Genomic DNA, 22,378 nt, shown 5'->3' on the forward strand with positions numbered 1-22,378 from the left:
GCCTGCCAGTGTGAAGTTCTCCTCTGCAGCCCTCTGGCGTAAACTAGATCACTAAGCCTTCTTAGTCGAAATATAAAATAAAAAAATAAAATAAAAGATTGTCCAGTAGCACCTTAGAGACCAACTAAGTTTGTTCTTGGCATAAGCTTTCATGTGCATGCATACTTCTTCAGATACACTGAAACAGAAGTCACCAGACCCTTATATATAGTGGGAGGGTGGGGTGGGGGTTTTCTCAGGAGGGTAGTAGGAAATGAGTGATTGACTCAATGGGTATGGTAAACCTGTTGACGACTGTTAAAGGTAAAGGTAAAGGGACCCCTGACCATTAGATCCAGTCGCGGACGACTCTGGGGTTGCGGCGCTCATCTTGCTTTATGTGGCCAGCATGACTAAGCTACTTCTGGCGAACCAGAGCAGTGCACGGAAACACCGTTTACCTTCCCGCCTGAGTGGTACCTATTTATCTACTTGCACTTTGATGTGCTTTCGAACTGCTAGGTTGGCAGGAGCAGGGACCGAGCAATGGGAGCTCACCCCATTGCGGGGATTCGAACCGCCAACCTTCTGATTGGCAAGTTAACAACTGCAATTAGTCCTACAGGAAAAAGCAAGGGGTAGTATGCATCCAATATGTCTATGAAGACCAGGTCTCACCATAGTTTTCAGTTTAGTGATAAGTTGTAATTCAGCAACTTCTCTTTCAAGTCTGTTTCTGAAATTCTTTGTAATAAGACAGCTGCTTTGAGATCCTGTATTGAATGTCCTGGGAGATTAAAGTGTTCTACTACTGGCTTGTCTGGCTTGTGATTCCTGATGTCAGATTTATGTCCATTTATCCTTAAGCCTTCTTAGTTGTAGCCCCCTGGGATAAATGCCTTTCCGGAAGAAGCTTGCCCCGTGTCAACCCTGATGTCATCCTAGAATCAGGTGGTCACCTTTTTAAAAATAATTTGTCTGGGCATGTGATGTAAACTAGTTTTAATTCTGGTATTATATACTCTGTTGACTTCTGTTGATGTTCTGTTGGTTGATGTCAGTCAACAAGGCAGGTTCAGAGAAAGCGAGAGAGAACACAGCTCTAATTTTTCATATATATGCTGTCCTGAAACTCTTGCACTGAAGAGTGGCATAGAAATTTTCTAAAGAAACAAATATTGGTTTATTGATTTAGGTAATTTATAACCCACTCTTCATTAAAACTAGCCCTGGAGCAGAGTACAACATAATCATATATAATACATAATAAAAGAAAGCAACCTGAAATATCAGACCACAACATTTCAAATTTATCAGGTATCACGAGAGTGACAAAACAGCTCCTGCAGTCAACTAACCAAATGCCTGAACAAATAAAAAAACCTAAATTTAAAAGACACCTAAAATTCATTGCAGTTGGTAATGACTATCAGGGGTCAGATGGAATCTGCCCAAGTTTATCTTATCAGAATTCCTAGCACAGCAGAAGGATTAGATCAGACATAGGCAAACTCGGCCCTCCAAATGTTTTGGGACTACAACTCCCATCATCCCTGATCACTGGTCCTGTTAGTTAGGGATGATGGGAGTTGTAGTCCCAAAAATCTGGAGGGCCGAGTTTGCCTATGCCTGGATTAGATAAACCAGAAAACTTCAACTCTTGGTGCCAGCAGGAGACGGATGGGAAAGAAGCAAAGCTTGCTGCAATTGCTTGCAAACCACACACATTTTAATAAATGTATCTGATGCAAAGCTTTATTAATGGTGAGAAAATACAATTGAAAAGGGATGACCATGTGCTGAAAACTTGCCAGGATTGGGCTCCGGGTTAAAATGCACCACCCTCAAAAAATTATGATATTCACTTTGTGATTATTAACATTTATTTATTCAAAGATTGATGTGGGACGCGGGTGGCGCTGTGGGTTAAAGCCTCAGCGCCTAGGGCTTGCCGATCGAAACGTCGGCGCTTCGAATGCCCACGGCGGGGTGCGCTCCCGCTGTTCGGTCCCAGCGCCTGTCAACCTAGCAGTTCGAAAGCACTCTCGGGTGCAAGTAGATAAATAGGGACCGCTTACTAGCGGGAAGGTAAATGACGTTTCCGTGTGCGGCTCTGGCTCGCCAGAGCAGCAGTGTCACGCTGGCCACGTGACCCGGAAGTGTCTTCGGACAGCGCTGGCCCTCGGCCTCTTTGAGTGAGATGGGCGCACAACCCTAGAGTCTGTCAAGACTGGCCCGTACGGGCAGGGGTACCTTTACCTTTACCTATTCAAAGATTGATATGCCACTGTTCATAAAACATATCTGTTTTGCTTGGGGTTTTAGTTTTCCAAAGAAGAACCTCAACACTTGTTGACTATCAGAAAGCCACCGTTGTTGGGTCTGTGTGTCTTTGAAATACAGCAAGACAATGTTTTCATATAATTTGTAATGGTTTAATAGTGAGCAACAAGCATGGCTCCTTTCCCACAAAGAACAAAGGCCCTGGTTGGTATCCTTATCTCCCATCCACAAGGCTCCTCATCTGCAAGAAAACAAAAAACAAACATGCAGAAAGCAATATTATTACAGGAGGAAGAAACCCAGAAACCACAGCAAAAAAAGAAAACAAACACAAAAGCATGTGAGCAAATGAACAAAAAAATGATAAACATGGAGATGGACAGAGACACAGAAGAACAAGCCAGGAAACAAGCCAAAGGATGAAAAGGAGGGACACGATCCTCCGACCTACTAGCTCACACCTGCATGGGACATTTGAAGGGAATGTGTTTATGTCATTTCTAATGGCTTTAATGTCTTTGTCCTAAGAAGAGGCCTTTCTTCTGTGGTTCTGAGTGCAGCGCGTTAGTCTCACAACAGCTGTGTGAAGATATGTGAGGCTAAGATGTTCGGGCCAGTTTTTACAGATGTACAAATATCAACAGGTTTCTTCTCCATGTTGTGATTGCTCTCAGCCAAATGTGCCGTGCCGTGCTGTTAGGGATGCTGCAAGCATTTGGAAAGGGGTGCTCTAAAATGCAGATTTTCATATTACTCAGGGCATGGAGAAACTGGACCGAGGAAAGCTTTCCTCCCTCTCTCACACCCTTAGAACTCATGGATATCCAATGAAGTCAGATGTTGGAAGATTCAGCACAAATAAAAGAAAATGCTTCTTCACACAGCACATAGTGAAACTCTGAAACTCACTGCCACAGGAGGCAGAGGTGGCCCCCAACCTAGATGGCTTTAAAAAGAGGATTAGACACATTAATGGAGGAGAGGGCTATTCATGGCTACTAGCTAGGATGGCTATGCTCTTCCTCTACACTTAAGAGGCAGCAACGCTTCCTCTAATACCAGTTGTAGGAAGCCACAGGAGGGGAGAGCGCTCTGGTGCTTGGGTCCTGCTGGTGAGCATCTGTTTGGCCATTGTGAGAACAAGAGGCTGGACTACTAGACAGGTTATTTGTTTGTTCAGATGTCCCTCTTGGAAAGCCCACATGCGTTTGCATGGCAAATGCAGCCTTGATTGTTGTCTGATATGGAAGCAGTCAGGCTCACTGCTGCTCACCTTGCAGCCACATGCCACAACCATTTGTGCCACTACCAGGGAAAAGGCCGTCTGATGTTCAGACAACTTGTGCTGTGCTGCTGTATGGGATGCAAGGTGGCAATCATATATATATATATATATATATATATATATATATATATACACACACACACACACACACACACACACCATATTTTTCCATGTATAATACGATGCTTTCTGCTTAAAAAAATTAAGCAAAAATTGGGTGTCATCTTATACACAGAAAGTGAATGCGGGGGGGGGCATGTGATTAATGGCAGCAGCAAGCAAGAGATTGGCAGTGGTGATGGGGCGGGTGATTGGTGGCTGTGGCAAGGCCTGCTGGTGATTGGCTGTGGCTGCGGCAATTGGGCAGGCGATCGGTGGCTGCGGCAAGTGTGCAAGTGGGCTGTTGGTGGCAATGAGCAGGCAGACAATTGGTGACTGCAGCGAGGTGTATGATCGGCAGTGGCTGTGACTAGCGATCAGCAGTGACAGGCAGGCAGGTGAGCAATTGGTGGAAGTGACCTTCCCCCCCCCCAAAAAAAAGCTAAACAACTTAATTTCTTAATTTTGGGTTAAAAAAAATAGAGGTCATCTTATACATGGGGGTGTCTTATACACGGAAAAATACAGTATATCACATGTGTTTAATAATCATGAAACAAGCATGATGAGATGGCTGTGCAATTTCTTTGCCTGTGGTTGCATGAAAGAACAAGGTTATTTGGAAGTCAAAGTCATTTTGGAACTGACTTCCTATGCAATCTACTTAAGAAGAGAACCCAAATGCTTTTACTTGAATTCCACTGGAATTGTTGTAGCCACAATTTCACTAGTTATTGCTATAGAGTTTTAGGTAACTTTGGTTTTTTAACCGCATTTTTTTGATCTTCAGTTATAACAGGACTAAGGAAACCACAATAATGTTATTACCATTCATCCCACTCCCCGAGGTACGGAGACAGCATTAAAGGATAGTATATTGGAATCAAGACTTTATTTAATAAAATGGATATACCACCTGATTGTTTTTAAAAAGGGGGAAACCCTCTACAGAGTTTACAGCCGTATAAAAGAGAACAAGGAAAAACTATTGATAAAAAAGTTAAAAACAGGAATTAAAAATATTCAAAAGGAGCTAAAGATATCAGCAGCAGCTAAAGAAATAAAATACATGTTTGGGTAGGCTTGCCTAAACAAAATGTTTTAAGCGGAAACCAAGACTGCAGTGGAGGTGCCAGCCTGATGTCAATAGCCAGGGAGTTACAAAGTGTAGGTGCTGCCACCATTTCTTACAAATGTGGAATGGGTATTATTGGCATGTGTAACAGTGTCAGTTCAACGCTCTGTAAGAAATCTCTAGTCTGCCTCGTAGAACTAAATGTATCATTACTTCCTCAGCCTTTGTCTTCTAAATCAGGGATGAGCAGCTCAACTTGATATTCAGGGTTTTCTAAAATCCATCATTTCCCAGGTGGATCCAACTCCAGCCTCAGGCACAAGATGGAAGCCCTTGCTGCAAGTGCTGCCAGAATGCGACAAAAATATATGTGCAGAAATGTATGGTTGATCATAAGGATCTAATATCAAGATTTGTTAGCCCATGGTTACATTATTGCTTAATATATTGCATTATATTATGCTGTTCATGTTTTATTTTACTCTTCTTGTAATTTTGTGTGGTGGTTCATTTTTAATTGTGGTTGCTATCACTTTCTGGCTGAGACAATAAAATCTATATCAATTCCAAATCACGGTCCCTGTTGAATCTTCACCTTGGCGTCAGACAGAAAACATAATTTTTGTTGTTTCCTGAGTGGCATTTTTAAAAATGCCTTAGAAAGTCTGGTGCTGGGATTTCCAGCCCAGGAAGTATCTGTAATTGAGAGTTTGCCAACCTGTACTCAACATAGATTTTTATTTTTATATGGCTGTTTTTGGTTTTTCTTCAACAATCAGGGTGTTTATTTAAAAATAACAAATAAGAGGCATTTAATTAACAGCCTTTCCTGTCTCTTCCAAAGGCTTTCTCCAAGTTTCAGGCTCCGCTCCCTTTCTAAATTACTAGGATAGAACAATGGGGCATAATTAGAGCATGCACAGGACAGTTTATTAATAAAGAACCCAATCTATTCTTTGCAGAACACAGCAGGTCTGGAGGCCCTTTGTATAAGCACTGTGTGTACAGAAGAGGGCAGCATTATGTGGCATGTACTTCCCATGAGTGCAGTGATCTGGATATTATTGCACAGGTGCCAAAGCGTGCAGGATTTTCAAGCACACTGCAGCCAACACTGAGTAAACTGGGTCCTATCTATGTGTGTCCCCTACTGTACATTGAAGCCTCTAGGTGACTTATAAAAGGATCAGAAATGCAAGAATTAAAATACATAAATGCATCTCATCAAGCAATAACTAAAAAAACCACCACCCTGTATGTAACTGTATATAAGAAGAGATTTCCTCATGCCAAGAAGGTCAACTCCAATGATCTGTATTAAAACTGTCTACTGAGGGAAAGTGTTCTCTTTTAAACCCAAGCACTGTTGTCACTTAAAACTAATAAAACACTAAAAGGCACTAAAACTGTGGGGCAGGGAGAGAGAAACCTATTCGAATGGCACTGTAGCAGGGCTGCTACCAAAAAGGCCCTGTCTCTCATCACTACCCTCTGGATTCCACTCAAGAGGGCACTTTGAAGAGGTCCTCTGTAAATAATCTTAGGCACACATGTGAACCCATGACCCCATGAGTTCATGATTGTTGTTGATTTCTGCAGGAATAGCATGGAGGACTTAATCTGCTGGTCACCCACCACAGACACTACTACTAGCCTAGTGTATCTGAATGCACTAGCATGGCTTGCAGTGCCTGGAGGACCAACAAATGCAGGAAATTTCCATTGCAATATCAGTCCAATTGAGAGTGCTAGTGATAGCTAGCAACAGCTAGATTCTTTTCATTTAAAAAATTGTAAAATAATTCCCATCAATATTGTTGAGTTGATCCATTGAACTGCACCATTGATTCCACATGTATGAACTGCCCATACCCCACTCCCAGCCTTCCTCTGTGTACGAACCATTAATGGACCAATATTATATTCCACATCTATGCACTCCTCCTGCATAGCCTGGAAACACGTCCATGATTTCTTAGGGCCGAAAAAGGAGCAACAGAAAAACAAATCCATGTGTTGGAAGCGGTTCTACCACCTCACCCACTATAAAGCAGGGAGGCCACTGGAAGCAAGTGTCCTGTTTCACACAACAGCTTCAGCAGTGCAGGGGATCTCTGACCCAAGTGGAGAGCTCAGGTTCGGGTGAAGAGCAAGGCAAAGTAACATTAGGTCTGGGACTAGTGTTGATGCCAAGTAAGGCACCCTGGACAGCTCCATGCTGGGCTCGAGCTGCAGGCTCCATAAAGGCACCACTGAGCAGCCCACCTTATCGTAGGCCCTTCTTTGTGTGCCTCCTTGAGAGGTCCAGAGGCTGGCAATACAAAAACGGGCCTTTTCTGCAGTTGTTCCCCGTTTCTGGAATGCTCTCCCCAGGGAGGTTTGGCTGGTACCTTCATTATACATTATACACAAGGTATGTCCCTGGTCAGATCATGCCACCATGATGTCTGGAAATCCCCTTGTCTGACAGAACACAATGGGAAAGATATGGTTTTCTCATTGAAGGAAGCACACCCTGCCCCACCAGGAAAAAAGGAATGGTATTGTAGCCAACGCATAAAGAAGCACAAGGGGTGTGTGCATCTCATTTTCTGCAACCCAGCAACCACTGCACGGTCTTGCTTGCAGTGCCTTCGGAACAGAGCTTTTCTATGAAGAGACTGGAGCTGGAGCTGAGCTGAGCACTCAGGAAGAGGAGCAGAGCTCTGAAGAGCGAACTTCTACCATTCTATAATATTTGTGAACTTTTCAGTGCACTTGGGGCCTCATTTGATTTTAATTCTAAATTACGTATTGAACTGCCTTGCATCCACCTACCTTTAAAGCACTTCCAAGATCCTTGCCTATCATAGGGCAGCCACAACTGATAACAAGGGGGAAGAGCACAGCTCAATAGCACAGCACCTGCTGTGCATGGTGAAGGCCCTGGAGAGCCACTGCTGCTCAATACAGACAATACTGAGCTAAATGGATCAGTTGTCTACATGGTTTAAGGCAGCTCCCCATGCCCCTAACTTCCTTCAGATGCAGATATACATGAATGCTAGTGCATATCATAGAGCTAGGAAGAAGTGAGACACAGTGCAGTTCATTTCCGACTGCCCATTTAGACTTTACTCAAGCAAGCATCTTCTCATTACTTTCCCGAGACTTTTAAACAAAGTTTATAGCTTACTTGGGCCAAACTTAAATGCTCTTTCTCTGTTTTCTGCTGCCAAACTGCAAACAGAGCTATTTCCCTGTTTACTTTCAGTTTAAGTGTTTGTGTTCCCTTCATGTTTAATCTTCCTTCTCTGGTGGTGCTCCTGAGTCATGTGTTAAGCCGCCTTATGAAGTTTCTCCATTAAACGATCAGGTCATGCATACATACATAATTTTATGTGTATGCTGCCTAAATCCTGCAATTTTTTGACTCTGAAGATTACACACAACCAAAATTACAGTGGTACCTTGGTTTCCGAACTCAATCCATTCTGGAAGTCTATTCTACTTCCAAAACGTTTGAAAACCAAGGTGCAGCTTCTGATTGGCTGATTGGCCCCAGAAACAATGCCGACAGCCGAAATGGGCATTCAACTTCGCAAACCGGAACGCTTGCTTCCGGGTTTGTGGCATTTGGGAGCCGACTTGTTCCTCAACTAAGCCATTTGGGAACCAGGGTACCACTGTATGCAGATAAATAAAAGAGAAGAATATGTAACATTACATAGCTATTTATTATTAGACATATTTGCATCCTATCAGTCTTTCAATTTGCTGAGGACAATATGCATGAGATAAACAATCATTTTATTATTTGGGGGAAGTCCCCTCAGGTGAGGGCAGCCTTTGCCAACCTGGTGCCCTGCAAGTCCTTTGGACTACAATGCCCATCAACTTGAACTAGCATGGTTATGCTGTTAGGGGCTGATAGTTTGTAGTGCAAAACATCTAGGGTGCACTAAGTTGGCAAAGACTGGCCTAGAGGTATTGGTTAATATCCAAAGCTCCCTCTCCTTGGATTTGTCTCTCCTCTGTAGCTCCCAACTCAACATCCAGAGGGTTGGGAGACTTTCAGGACCTACAAGGAGAGGAGACAGAAGTCCCATCATGTGAGTGGACTCCTTGCATGCAGTGCTGGGTGCACCCTATGTTCCTACAGCAGGACTCAAGCCCTTCTCCTGGGCTCTCCATGCTGAGCCTGTACTTGCAGTACCATTGTAATTTGGACAGGTGGTGTAGTGCTATCATTACTGGGTTGTAAATTGTGCATGGAGTATAGAGCTAGGTGACTCCATGGTGTTGTTCAGCCACTGCTGCGCATTGATTGATGCATGGGTACTGTGAGCGTAGTGTCAGTGTGCAAAATCATGATTGGTGACAAGAACTTCCAGGAATGATGTGGGCATGTCTATCAGTGTTGCTAGGTTGACTTGAGTTTCTTCTACTCTTTGTAGTTTTGACCTTGTGGCAAGCTGGGCAAAGGATGAAGATTATGTTGCACTGGTGTTAGCTATCATTATTGAGCCCTATGTTATAAATGAGCCACAGGATCGCCCATCCTTCTATCAAATGCTAGGTGCTACTCTGGCTAGAATACAGCCATTATCAAAGGCCCCGCTCTCCTTCATAACCACTTCAGAAAACGCCTGCTCACAAAATGTGAAAATGAAACTGAACTATACCAAGGTTTGTTGGAGGAATGTGAATCTAGATCCATTTTTTAAAGCCATTGACCAGCTCTCTTTAACATTACATTGCACTAAATGCAGAACACTCCCAGAATGTTTTTCTCCCTAACAAAATTGTCACTTGATTAGCCCTGGAAATTAATCTCAGCTTGCTGAAATGCCCCCCTGTATATATTTAATAGCAGCTCTTGAGAAGGGACAAAAATGTAACTCAGTGCTTCTCCATACTTCGCCAATGTGCAGCTGGGTTGGAGCAGTTTCCGTGTTTTGGAAAGTGCACAGAATATCGGTCACAATATTTTCTTTTCCTTCTGGGGTTGCTACAATGAAAATCCGCAGGCCTCTCACCACATCAGGTAAAAAAATAACAGCATATCCATTTTCTGGTTGACTTGCCAGAGGCAGCTTCACAGATTTTGACTGTGTGAAACATCATGGTTATATTTGGATTTCCTACAGCTGATATGTAGCATATGGACATCACACAGATCTGCAACTGGTACCACTGTATCAAGCAGTGTTGAATCGATTAAATTAAATACTTTAAACTGAATTTCAAATAAATGTGCAATTAATTGTAACTGTTTGGAATTCTATTCTGTTGTTATCTTCCTTAGTGGACAATGCTTTTTGATAGGGTAGGGAGAACTGGTTCATGCAACCAAGGGTGGCCCAAAAAGCTTTGGGACCCACTGGACTAGGTGGACCGTAGAGCATTCAGTCAGAGGCTGCCCCTGATGTCGTGTCTGAGGGGTGGTCTGCTCTTTATTCCGCGGAGCCATCCCAGCAGGAGAAGCTGCCGGACTTCTCAGCGTCGTCCGGGCTCCGGAGACAGCTCCTCTTCCCGACACGGCCGCCCGCTGCGCTCGGACGCCCAAGTCCGAATCTAGATCTGTTGCCCCACCCCACCCCCCACCGGAAAAAAGGCAGCTCTTCTCTCTTGCTTGGCCGAAACTTAGCCGTTTCCTCTCTCCGATATGAAACAAATCAATGAGCAAATAAATCTGGAGCGGCTCCGCGCTCCCGCCACCTCACAGGGGCGCTCACCTGGACGCGCGCGCGCCCCGCACAAACACGTGGCCCGCTTGCCTGCTCGCGGGGATCTTTTCAACGTGCCGCCTTCTCTCCTCCGGAAAACTCAGTCCGAGGGTGGAGGGTGTACGGTGGGGGGGGGGGGCTCGTCTGGGTGACTCCCCTCCCTCCTCCCCCGCTCGCCAGACAGCCTCCTCCCCCACCTCCCCGGAATCTCCCCTGGGAGGGGGGAGGCGGCGCGTGGGGGGGGGGGGACCGTGGGCGGCGGCGTGTGTGCGGGGGAGGGGGGGGCAGCGAGGAGTGAGTCACGCTCGGGAGAAGCGGGGAAACTCCAGCTGCTGTGCCGGGGCCAGCGCTGGCGGCAAGGCGCGTGCGCAGACTGAGGTCTGGGCTCTCCACCCTCCTCCTCCTCCTCCTTCCCTTGCTTTGCTCCCTCTCTCTCCTTCCCCCCTCTCCCTCCCTCCCTCCCTTCCTCTCTCTCTCCCTGCCGGCTGGGTGCTGAAGTTGGGCGGATGGCAGCCCAGCAGCTCCGCTAGGGACCAGCGGCGCCAGCCTTTTTCGCCGGGATCGCTCAGGGCGGAGCGCGCGCAGCCAGGCGGGGGCGGGTAAGACGCCGGAGCGCTTTCCCTTTGGCAATCTCGGCCGCGCACGGAGCCCCGGCCCCAAAATGTCTGCTTTTGGAGGGACCCAGATGCATGCAGGGGGGAATGGCGAGAGCTCCAGCAGGAGCTTGGCGAGGGGAGAGGGAGCTCCGCGCGGGCGGAGGGCGACAGGGGGGCTGGCGGCGCCTTCAGAGGTGCGCGCCTCCGGGTGTGTTGGGTGCCGGCGGGGGGGGGATGTTGTTTCTCTCCAGTGATGCAGAAAGGGGTGGGGAGCGAGAGAGGCTCGCCGGGGTGTCTTCCCTGGACCGACTGCCACACGCACACACGGGGGCTGCAGATGGAGGAGAAGGATGCTGCCGGGCTTGGCGAGCGAAGGGTTGGAAACGGAGCGAGTCAGGGAGGCAGAAGATGGGGTTGGGAAGAGGAGATTTATTTTTTTCCCGGGTGGGTGGGAAGAAATTTCGTAAAAAGGGGTGTAGCGCTGAAAAGAGGGGTGGCAGAGCTCCTGAAATGTGCACATGTCCGTTTTTCAGAGATGAAAAGACGCTGGGTGGTTTGGTTTGGTTTGGTTTTGTAATTCCCTCAAATGCCTCCCAGAGAGGTATCTGGGTTGATTCACACCCCTCAAATCTCTAAATCATAAAGATCATTGCAACGTGTAGAGCCATTTAAGAAAAATGTTGTGGGGTTTTTTAAGCGCTTCCAAATCTTCGATTAGAACTCTTTCCTTTTAAATAATCAGCATCAACCCCTAACGGAATTTAACATGCCACCAATTTCAGAAAGAGGGAGGGGGGTGGAAAGAGGAGAAACACCCGCTGAATCTCTAGTAGCTGCTTTGGTGTGAAGGGGACACCACGGAGGGATGGGAGGAGGGGTGAGAGGGGGTGACAGACAGCCTCTTTGCCTTTCAGAGGGAGAGCCAGGCATGCTTCCCCCCTTTCTATACCAGGCAGAGCCTCTCCTGGCTGAACGCCACCCAGCCACCCTCTTCATGCATTCTGCGGCATCAGCAGGGGGGCTTGGACTTGGCCAGATTCTTCTCCCCATTTCTGTGAAAATGTTGGGGGGGTTGAGACTGGAGGAAAGACACACACAGAGAGAGAGAGAGAGAGAGAGAGAGAGAGACTAGGCTACAGCTAGCAGGATCCTTGCCAGCCTGCTTAGGCTAGGAGGGCAGCAGAGCATCTCTGCCCAGGTAGAATATGCCCACCCACCCATAGCTGATACGCTGACGGAGTGATTGAAATCTTCAGTTTTTGCTTAGAGTGTCCTGGCGGAATTGCTGACTCTGCCAATAGGCATGTGTGTGTGTAATGGGGGGGGGGCAACGACAATACACAGGGTAAGGAGAGAAGGGTGGCAGATTGTGATGGATGGGATCTTCCTTTCAAAGTCAGCTCTCCCTCCATCTTTCTCTCCAGGAAGCCATGAGATCTGATGTCTCAACACTCTTTTCTGCTTACCTCTCAGCTTCTAGGATTCCTTTCCTTCCAGTCAGCTTCTGGTCTCTCTGGAGAATTTTTAGGTAGATGGGCTACTCAGGTCAGGACCACTACTTCTATGAGCTTTTAAAATTTGAATTAATGGGATCCTTCTTCAAAGAGTTGTAAAATGTTGCAGTTTCTTAATTTCCATTATAGCGTTGTATTAGGAAGGTCTCCAGGGGAGTAGTGAAGGGGTATTTTGGGCACTCACCCAAAATGTTTCCTACAAACCCCAGCATATATTTGTTTGTAATTTGTGTGGCAAAATCCTTACTCCCTTCATAATGGCCTTTGTACTTCTTCACTCCCCCAGTCTAGCTTTCCAGCATTGGCCCTGACAAGTAGGCAACCTGCCTTTGTGTTTCTGTACTTCATTCATACTATGTATGTTAAATTGGAATCAATCAGAAAATTATTATCACAGGGATGTGGTTATTCCATAGCATTCTTCATTGCCCAATCTCTGCACTACTTCTGCTCCACACCTCCTTTTTGCCATTCATAGCCTAATCCCTACGCATAGTTAGTCAAAAGTAATTCCCTATGAGAACACAGGAGAGGAGCCTCCTGTGATCATTTGCGGAAAAGGAAGGTCTGGATTTAAACTAAACCAAAAGCTGCGCTCAAACTCCTAGAATACTTCAACTTTCAGTTTATGAGTGGGCAGTCTGTTGTAATTCTTTGGTGATGGAAATACACTGTATACATATTCTGAGGCACTCTTAGTTCATATGTTCAAGGGCCAAATCTTGGCGTGGTAAATAGATTCTGGGTTCAGCCCTGGTCAGGCTAGTCTCAAACTAAACTCTCACCCCTCTTACTCAGAATATTATAAGTGTCAGGGGACTAATGAAACGTCAAACAAAACTATAATCTGTTCTTATCAGTTTTTTTCTTCTCTCAATAACTTCCTGGCTCCTGTATCATGTGTTGCAGCTGAATGGGTGAAGGAACCCCATATGTCTTGTTTGAAAAGCAGAACATGAAAGATGCATAAAAATAAAGCAAAGCAAAGCTGTGTGTTGGAGGTGATGTGGAGGATATATGGAAGTTCTAACATACTGCATGAACCAGGCCTATATTTATGGCATGCCAAAGTATTGTCGGTGTGGAATGGATCAGAGAGCGAGGGATTTTTTTAAATTTCAAGAGCCACATTCCCTGAGTGGTAATTTATCTGAGGCTGTATGCCAGTAGTGGGGAAGGAACCAAAAGTGGGAAGAGGTTACAGGATTGCATGGTCCGCACACTCTTTCTATGCCACCTCTTCTCTCTCCTCTGTCTTTTTCTCTTACACGCACATGCACATGATCTGTAAGAAGAATCAGTTCTAGGTATCCATCCACAGCATGCATAAGAATGTACTAAATAAGTCGGGGGGGGGGGCATCACTGCCCTAAAAATTCACTCCTTTATACTGGGTAGCAAATAAAATTATAACACAGAAATGACTTGAACTCATGTCTTTTCAACAGGGACAAACATCTCTCTTTTGCGGTTTCCAATCTTCCTGGCATAACTGCCATGGTTTGTACATAAGTAGCCCCATTTCTGTGTGTGTGTGTGTGTGTGTGTGTGTGTGTGTTGACATTTTCATGAGCTTCCTAAGGAAGGACTAGTTTAACTTCCCCTCTCATTCCTACCTTGAAATCAGAAGTATTGGGATTGAAAGGCATGTCATGCATTCTCTAAATATAGGACATGCCACAAAGAGGAAATAGAATGCCCTCCATGTTACCTTGGCCTGCTCCTTTGCCCCTAGCTGTCAGGGAGACATGCTACTTATCTTGGATGTTGGCTGGAGCTCTGGGCTCAGGAAGTTATAAGCATGTGGTTGAACCTCTGGTTGGCCCACTTTGTTGATAAACTGCTTGGCACCCTTCTTCCTCCATTCCATTCCGTCAAGATGGCTTCCTCCAGACAGTTCTAGCATCTAAGCAGAAAGAACTAAGTTGTGTGTCAGTGAAGGAACCCAACGAATCTTCACCAGGTGGAGGGAGAATGGAGTTTGAGGAAACAGTAGAGAACAATGGAAGGAAGAGCTTCTAATGAAGATTCAGGAACCATATTTTCCAATCAATACAGTGGTACCTCAGGTTACGAACTTAATTCATTCTGGAGGTCCGTTCTTAACCTGAAACCATTCTTAACCTGAAGTACCACTTTAGCTAATGGGGCCTCCCACTGCCGCTGCCCCACTGCCGCGTGATTTCTGTTCTCATCCTGGGGCAAAGTTCTCAACCCAAGGTACTACTTCTGGGTTAGCGGAGTTTGTAACCTGAAGTGTTTGTAACCCGAAGCGTTTTTAACCCAAGGTACCACTGCACTTCATCAAACTTCCTTGGTCTTCAGCTTAGTTTCCTGGTGGTCTGCCCTAGAGCAGGGACGGGGTACCTGTCATCCTCCAGATTTTATTTTTTGTTGGACACTGGCATGACACCCATCAGCCCCAGCTAGCAAGTTTAATGGTCAGGGATGAAGGGGGCTGGTATTGGCTATGTTGGTTGGAGTTGATGGAGGCTGCTCTACTCTAAGAGTCATCCATCTTCCTAGCTCTCATATATTTGCTTAGCTCTTGTCTTGCTGATCAGCTCTATGCTGTGATCGTCTACAGAGGAAACCCCTCACTAGAAAACAAGGACAATATTTTTTTACAAATGTGTAAGAATAATGATGTAGCTGCTAGAATAGTGACATTCAACTATAGAGACCCGAGTACAAAATCTCTGCTCAGACACAAAGCAAAAATGAGAGAATTTGGTGGTGATTTTGGGTCTGAGTGATTGGCATCTGCAATGGAATTTTGTAGAAAGGAGACTCCAGAATACTTTTGCCTTGAATTTGGCTTCCCATTACACACAGCTATGCTAGGCCTATTCGGCAGGGTCCAGGCTTTGGTGTGTGGTAAAGTTATCATCAGTACTTGCCTAGAAGTCAGCATTCCTCATTCATGGTGCCGATCTGGCCATCCCTGTCTAGTCATCCAAGGCTCTTGTCTATGCCATGCAATCTGCAGCAGGCCCAGGAATGCCCCAAATGTGCAAGGAGGAGGCTTCTAATATTGTTGTTGTTGTTAAAGAGTAAATAGGATACTGTAGGCAGCATCATCTGTGTTCTGTAGTTTCAATCCACAAATGCAGCTTTTTTTCAATAATCAGAAGGTTCAGCACATCAGCTTTTTATTTAAAGTATTTTAAAAGCAAGTTTCTGTCTTTTAAGGCCACAAAGATGTTTTCAAAAACATGGGGTGAACCAAAATCCCAGCAACTCGAGAAAAGCAGAATTTCTGTGAACGGTCAGACTGGTTTTCAGTTATCCTCATAGCTCTTGCCCCTTACCATGGCTAGCAGAAACAAAATATATTTGGTAAAACATATAAACATATGAAGATGTATATGGGATGGAGAATCCAGCTTTTATTGGAACAGAATTGAAGGGAGAATTTAACTTTTTTTTAAAGAAAGAAAGATAGAACACAGTTATCTGATAGATGCATTGGCAATGATTTTTCAAAACATCCATGCAAAGCTATCAGCAGCCTGGTCCTATTGATCATTTTTACCTACCATAGCACAAAAAGTGGTTTGCGCCATGTAAAGTGAAGCAGTGCCTTCTGCTGAGCCTGCTTTTCTGAGTATCTACAAATGGTGACCCACCAAACTAGCATCAGCCCACCAAAGACCTGATAAACCTTCTGTTTTTTGCTGCTTGCCTGACATTACTAAAACAGGATTGTCAAGCAGCTGCCAAGCTATGTGTCTGATGGCAAGGATGCATTTCTTGGCACAATGGAAGAACCAGATAGATGCCTTCTTAAAACTTTTCACTCAGGCATTTCCTTTGGGGTGATCCAACTATATTGATTTATTAATCCAATCTACAGGCTTGTGATGTATTTTGTATTTATTTTCTGGGTGTTGTTTTGTTGTTTGCTTTTCACCATCGTGACATTTTCTTGAAGTTGGCAATGTAGACATTTTTGCAAATAATTAAATAAATAGGAGGGAGGAAGAGTTCTTCGTTGCCATTGCTGCAAGGAGGCTGCCGGCAACCAGATTTTTAAAGGCACCATTGGCAGTTAGGTTCTTGGATTATTTCAGTGCTGGCTGGCGAGTTGTGTTTCAGTTGGTGGCTTTCAAATTGTGCAGACCGTATGTGGAATCTTTGTGCAAATGAAAATAAGGCTTGGTTGGCCTATGAACTAGGACAGAGATGAGCGCCCCCATCCTATAATGTGAGGCTTAGTTTAAATACTTCATTAATAGGGCTGTGAGACTTGAAGTCTCCTGTTCACAAAGTAGTTAATTTAGTGCACTGTATTAAAGCTGCTTTGGTACCACTGAATTTGTTTAATCTAAATTGGCATACATGGCTTGCACTGTTTGCCTTCTGCCTTCCACCCGTCTTCATGAAGACTGAATCTGAAAGACAAATAAGAATCCGCTTTAAATATTAAAGAATGTCTTAAAATGGAGAATTTATGTGTGAACTCTTGACAGAAAATAGCCTGATATGTGGGGTTAGAACTATTGGAAAGGTGGCCCATCAGTATCCTTTCACTTTGCTTTGTCTCCTCAGGGATGTAACTGGTGCCTTATCCTGAGTCAGACCATTGGTCAATTTAGCTTGGTGATGCCTACACAGGCTGGAATCAGCTTTCCAGGGTTTCAGGCAGGCAACATAAGAATATAGAACATTAGAAGATGCTGCTAGTTCTAGTCAAGGGCCATCTACTCCATCATCCTGTTCTTGCAGTGGCCAACCAATTGCCTGTGAGAAATCTGCAAGCAGGACCTGAGCACAAGAGCCCTCTCCTCTCCTGCTGTTTCCAGAAACTGGTATTCAGAAGCATTACTGCCTCTGACTGTGGAGGCAGAGCACAGCCATCATGGCTAGCAGTCAGCCTTACCTGAGTATGGGACCTTCGACATACTAAGCAGATGCTCTGCCACTAAGAAATTGCTTTATAATGGATTTAGCGTTGAAAAAACCAGACCCAATAAAGCAATTTATTGAAAAGGAGTGTTCATGCCAACAAATTGGAATATCTGGGTTAGTCTGAGGCAATGAATGCTGGCATTAGCCCTGTTCAGATATTCATTAAGCAACAAATGAGCATATGGTAATGTCTCGTGAGAGTTGCATCCCCTGAGCCTATCCTGCACTGAGCCCAAGCATATCCACCTACAATCTGGACTTGGCGCCTTTAACGGCTACTGATATACCACCCTCTCTGCTGCCCAGTGGCTTCCCTTACTAAGCTGGCTGAGGGGGTCTCAGGTGTGATATTTGACAGACTCAGGGTCTTAGACTTGGGGCACTTCAGTCCCAAAGTCCAGCCCTACTGTATATGGCGAGGGAAAGGCTCTTGGCATGAATTTTGGTAGAGAAGAAAGCATGGTCGATAGTATAATGGAGATGTGTGGAGTCCTAGCATAGGGCTTCCATATCCTTTGATCATATCCTCAAACTACAGTCATACCTTGGTTGTCAAATGCCTTGGTACTCGGACCTTTTGGCTCCTGAACGCCGCAAACCTGGAAGTGAGTGTTCCAGTTTGCGAACGTTTTTTGGAAGCTGAACGTCCGACGTGGCTTCCGCTTGAGTGCAGGAAGCTCCTGCAGCCAGTCTTGGTTTTTGAACCATTTCAGGAGACGAACGGACTCCCGGAATGGATTAAGTTCGACAACCAAGGTACCACTGTATATTTAATAAGTGGCTTGCCACTATATTTAGCGATTCCTCCTGTGTGATTAATTTATACTTAATACTGAGGTTCAGTTGGCTGGATCAAGCTGGGCCATTTTTGAGAGCTAAAGGAACTTTCCTAAAGGTGGTTCAAGCCATATCATTCCACCTTAAACATCTGTAGCTTTCCCCAAAATCCTGGCTGGGGACAGTAGTTTGTTAAGGATGCCGAAACTCCTATTCTCAATCCAGAGCTACAGTTCCCTGGAAAGAGGGATTGACTGTTAAACCACTCTGAGAATTACAAGTCTGTGGAGATGAAGCCTTCCTAGGGAGTAAGCCCCAATGAACACATGCCCATTTCTTAACTTGGCTAGTGTTGTTGTATATAATGAAATTCTGACTGTATTCAAGTATGAGTGAGTAACATAGAGAATGAGAGGAGCAAATAACAAATTAAGACCCTTCAGTATAGTGTGTGTGTGTGTGTTACATCTTTCAAAAAATTGTGGTTCAGCATGCCCCTGAACCTTTTAGTAGTGGATTACTCATATATCTCATGAACTGCTATATTATTCTTTCCTTCATCACCATTTAACATGAAGCCTGTCCCTATTTTCCTTGTATGTTTCATTTGAATATGACCTCCAATAGCCGGCCGGCTTCGTCCAATGAACAAATTACGTTGCATGATTTCCCCAATTCATTTTGTCCCTCTTTTGTCACTTTTAAAACACTTTTAAAATTGGAGAGAACAACCCCAGTCTGCATCTCAGCGAAGGCAGCAGGTTCAACAGATGTTGCTGAGTTTGTTCAGTCGGGCGTTCTCAATAACCGCAAAACTGCTAATTGTGACAGGCAGCAGATTTTATAACCTTGTGCTGGCATCCAGTTACAGTGTTCCCTGCCTAAATCAGCTTTGCCAAATGTATTCCTACGGCTGCTGCATGCTCAAAGCCCACAAAGACTGGAGACCGACAAAAAAAATCTTATTTATGTAAAACGTTACTTAGCTGCTCTTCAGCTGTAGCTCCCTAAACATAACTTCTTCTTATTATTTAAAAAAAACTAATATCCAGATTTTCTTCCATCATGAAACCCAAGGCAGCATATATATGAATATAAGGCAAGACTGCTGGATCAGAACAGTTGTCCACCTAGTCTAGCATCCTGTTCTCACAGTGGCCAACCAGATGCCTGTGAGAAGCCTGCAAGCTGGACATGAGCACAACAGCACTCTGCCCACCTGCAGACCCCTGCAACTGGGATTCAGAGACATGGTGCCCCGGCCGGTGGAAATAGAGCATAGCCAAATGGTTCTCTGCTCAGCATAGTTCATAGCTTCTCTGAGTTCTTCAAGCCCCTTCGCCACGGCAAGGCAGTGATCCATGAAGGGGTACAAACATGAAGTCTGACCAAACTGTGGGAGGCAGTGGAAGACAGGAGTGCCTGGCGTGCTCTGGTCCATGGGGTCACAAAGAGTCGGACACGACTGAACGACTAAACAACAACAAAATGGTTCTCTTGCATACACCCCTCCCTTCTGAGCTTACCTTCTACTTGCATTGGGGTAAAAGCTCTATTTACACCAATGGAAGTTTTTCTTCTAACGTGAGTAGCAGGTGTGAGGGACCTCTGCGTGGTGCAAATGGACCTCTTGCTCCACTTGCTAGGGTCGTGATCCAGACTGATAACTGTATGAATGGTGTCTAATCTCAAGGACCGCCTCTTTCCATATGAACCAACCCAGACCCTGAAATCATCTTCTGAGGCCCTCCTTCCTATACCTCCTCCTCGAGGGGTCTGGAGGGTGGCAACATGAGAACGGGCCTTCTCTGCAGTGGCTCCTCATCTGTGGAATGCTCTCCCCAGGGAAGTTCGCCTGGTGCCTTCATTATACACCTTTAGGCGCTAGGCAAAAACTTTAATTTTTAACCATGCCCTTGATTGACCTGATTGACATCCTATACCCATTTTAAAATGTGGCTCTTTTTGGGAGGGGGTGTTTTTGGGTTATTATTCTTATTTTAATTTTATATATTGTGATATTTTCTGTGAACCGCCCTGAGAACTCTAGGTATAGGGCAGTATATAAATTCAATAAATAAATAATCTAGCTTTGCCCTGATCAAGGCGTCCTCAATTTAGAAAATTGTCTGTTGTATATTTTTCAGCAGAAAACCTCCTGTTTTTATCAATGTATGGCTTCATAATATCAATTAAAAACATAATGCAGCTCCCGTACAAGACAAGCTAGGTGGCTGGAATGGTTACACAATACCAGCGAAATCCAAAATTAACTTTTAATTAATTAACTTTTCTCAAGTTAATTAAAGACAGGCACAAGAGACAGGGCCTTCTTAGTGGTGGCCCACTGCTTATGGTACTCCCTCTTCATAGGAGTATTTGTGGCCACATTGATACCAGACTTTTTTAATTTTTTAAAAAAAGTCTTGAAGACCCACTTCTTTCACTTGTCTTTTGGTTCAGACTTGGTTTGGCTTGATGCTGTTTTAGAAAATATTAGTTGCAATCAGTTGAATTGAGGAAACTGGCTTTCTATTAACTCCCTAAAATTGTTGCACTTCATGAGGTTTGGTCACCAGGGGGATGTATTGAAGATCAGGCTACCACAAAAAAGCAAAGAAGTGCCAGGAATTATAGACCCAGGTCATGTTATCTTTCACACAGCCCTGCTGGGCCTGGTTGTTGCACTTCCCAGCAGGGGATTCCCCCAAACAGAGCCTTCTGGCACTGAATCTGCTCTGCCATTCTCAGGGGAAAAGGAGCCGTGTTTTAGACTGGAATGTTCAAGCGACAATTCCTGAGTCTTTGTGCACGCACTGATAGGTACGTTAATATCTGGGTGAGGAGAGGCGGAAGAGAAATGCAGACTGAATGAAAAATTCAGTGATGAGCCATGTTTGCTGTAATGCTGCTTTTTGAACTCGGGAGAGGTTCATCTAGTGTACGTTTTTCTTCATGGCAAGATCATCACAGGCTTCACACTGCTACCGTTTAATTCCTGCCATGCTCAGCCTCAAGCAGATGCAAGCAGACAATCGGACTGATGCTGATTTGCCTCATTTGAAGAGCGGATTCGCTGCACGGAGCTTCTCTCCATCAGTAAGTCCCATTGTAACAGGCACAAGCGAGAAAGCAGGTTCAGTGCATTTATTTAGTGCATGCATTAAGTACCTAGATACTTGGGCAAATCCGCTGTTTGATTTTGTTCCAGAAATGGCAAAATGCTATATATTAGCTGGCAGTTCCTTGCAAAGTGAGATCGCGTTTTAACGTATCGCTAATATAATTTTGTTTGTACGGCAGTTCCAAACTGTTATACTGGTCGGCATTCATGAGGCAATTTAGGGCGTTCAAAGCATTTCCTGCACATTCTCTTGTTTGTAATCCTGTAATCTTGTTTGTAATTATATGGCAAATAATCCTGTAAGGTAGATCAGTTTTATTCTTCTCAGATTGCAGGGGAGGGTCTGAGTTTATGAGAATGTGGAATGCCTATAACCATCCACTGTATTCAAGGCAGAGGTTTGCTTCAAACAGGGTGGGGGAGGGAGGCTGATGCTTCCTGATTTGCCACTCAAATCTCTCAGGGTGCTTCCAGATGGGGGTTTAATATTTCAAACACATGAATCAAATAGATCATTAGATATATAGAGATAGGTAGAGATAGAGAGATATAGTTGGATTTTCTGACAAAAGGGTATATCCAAATTAAATCAGGGGCGAGGGGAGGGATACAAACTGGAATTTTGATACCAATGGCATTATGTGGAGACTGAATAACTGGCATGCATGAGAAGCACCAACCACACAATAAACACTGATTTTGAAGCACCCTTAACTACATTGGTATTTGTACAATATGTTGTGAGGGCATCTGAATTAGCGTCTCTAGGAATTCAAATAGCCTGATTATAGCTTCTTAAAAACCAATGTGGAGCAGTGGTTAGAGTGCTGGACTCGAATATGAGGGACTAGAGTTCAAATCCTCACTCACAAGGAAGCTCACAGGTTGACCTTTGCCAGTCACTGTCTGTCAGGCTAACCTACTTCACAGGTTTGTTGTGAAGATAAAACTCAGAGAGGGGAGAAACATGTATGACATTTTTATCCTTGGAAGATAGGTGGAATATAAATGCATCTTAAAAAAATAA

At 44.7% G+C, this 22,378-nt stretch overlaps 1 protein-coding gene and 1 long non-coding RNA gene across 6 annotated transcripts in view; one reads left to right on the forward strand and one right to left on the reverse strand.

Annotated features, from left to right (window-relative positions):
• Positions 1-10,751: 10,751 nt before the first annotated feature.
• The window catches only part of RGS17 (regulator of G protein signaling 17), a 62,473-nt gene continuing 50,846 nt past the window's right edge, over positions 10,752-22,378 (forward strand). For 2 of the 5 annotated variants that reach the window (XM_083434304.1, XM_083434305.1), the window contains exon 1: positions 10,926-11,028. The gene's annotated coding sequence lies outside the window, so the exon portion shown is untranslated. Of the gene's footprint in view, positions 11,029-22,378 lie in introns of all 5 variants that reach the window. The other 3 variants (XM_083434309.1, XM_083434308.1, XM_083434307.1) reach the window with 3 other exon arrangements.
• On the reverse strand, positions 13,961-17,029 carry LOC310674711. Its single transcript, XR_014509725.1, has 2 exons — positions 16,394-17,029; positions 13,961-14,445 (listed from the first exon to the last, which is right to left on the reverse strand). It is a non-coding gene; the product is annotated as an uncharacterized lncRNA (long non-coding RNA).

The sequence above is a fragment of the Podarcis tiliguerta genome (genome assembly GCF_965153285.1).
Source record: "Podarcis tiliguerta genome assembly, chromosome: 3".
NCBI lineage: Eukaryota > Metazoa > Chordata > Lepidosauria > Squamata > Lacertidae > Podarcis > Podarcis tiliguerta.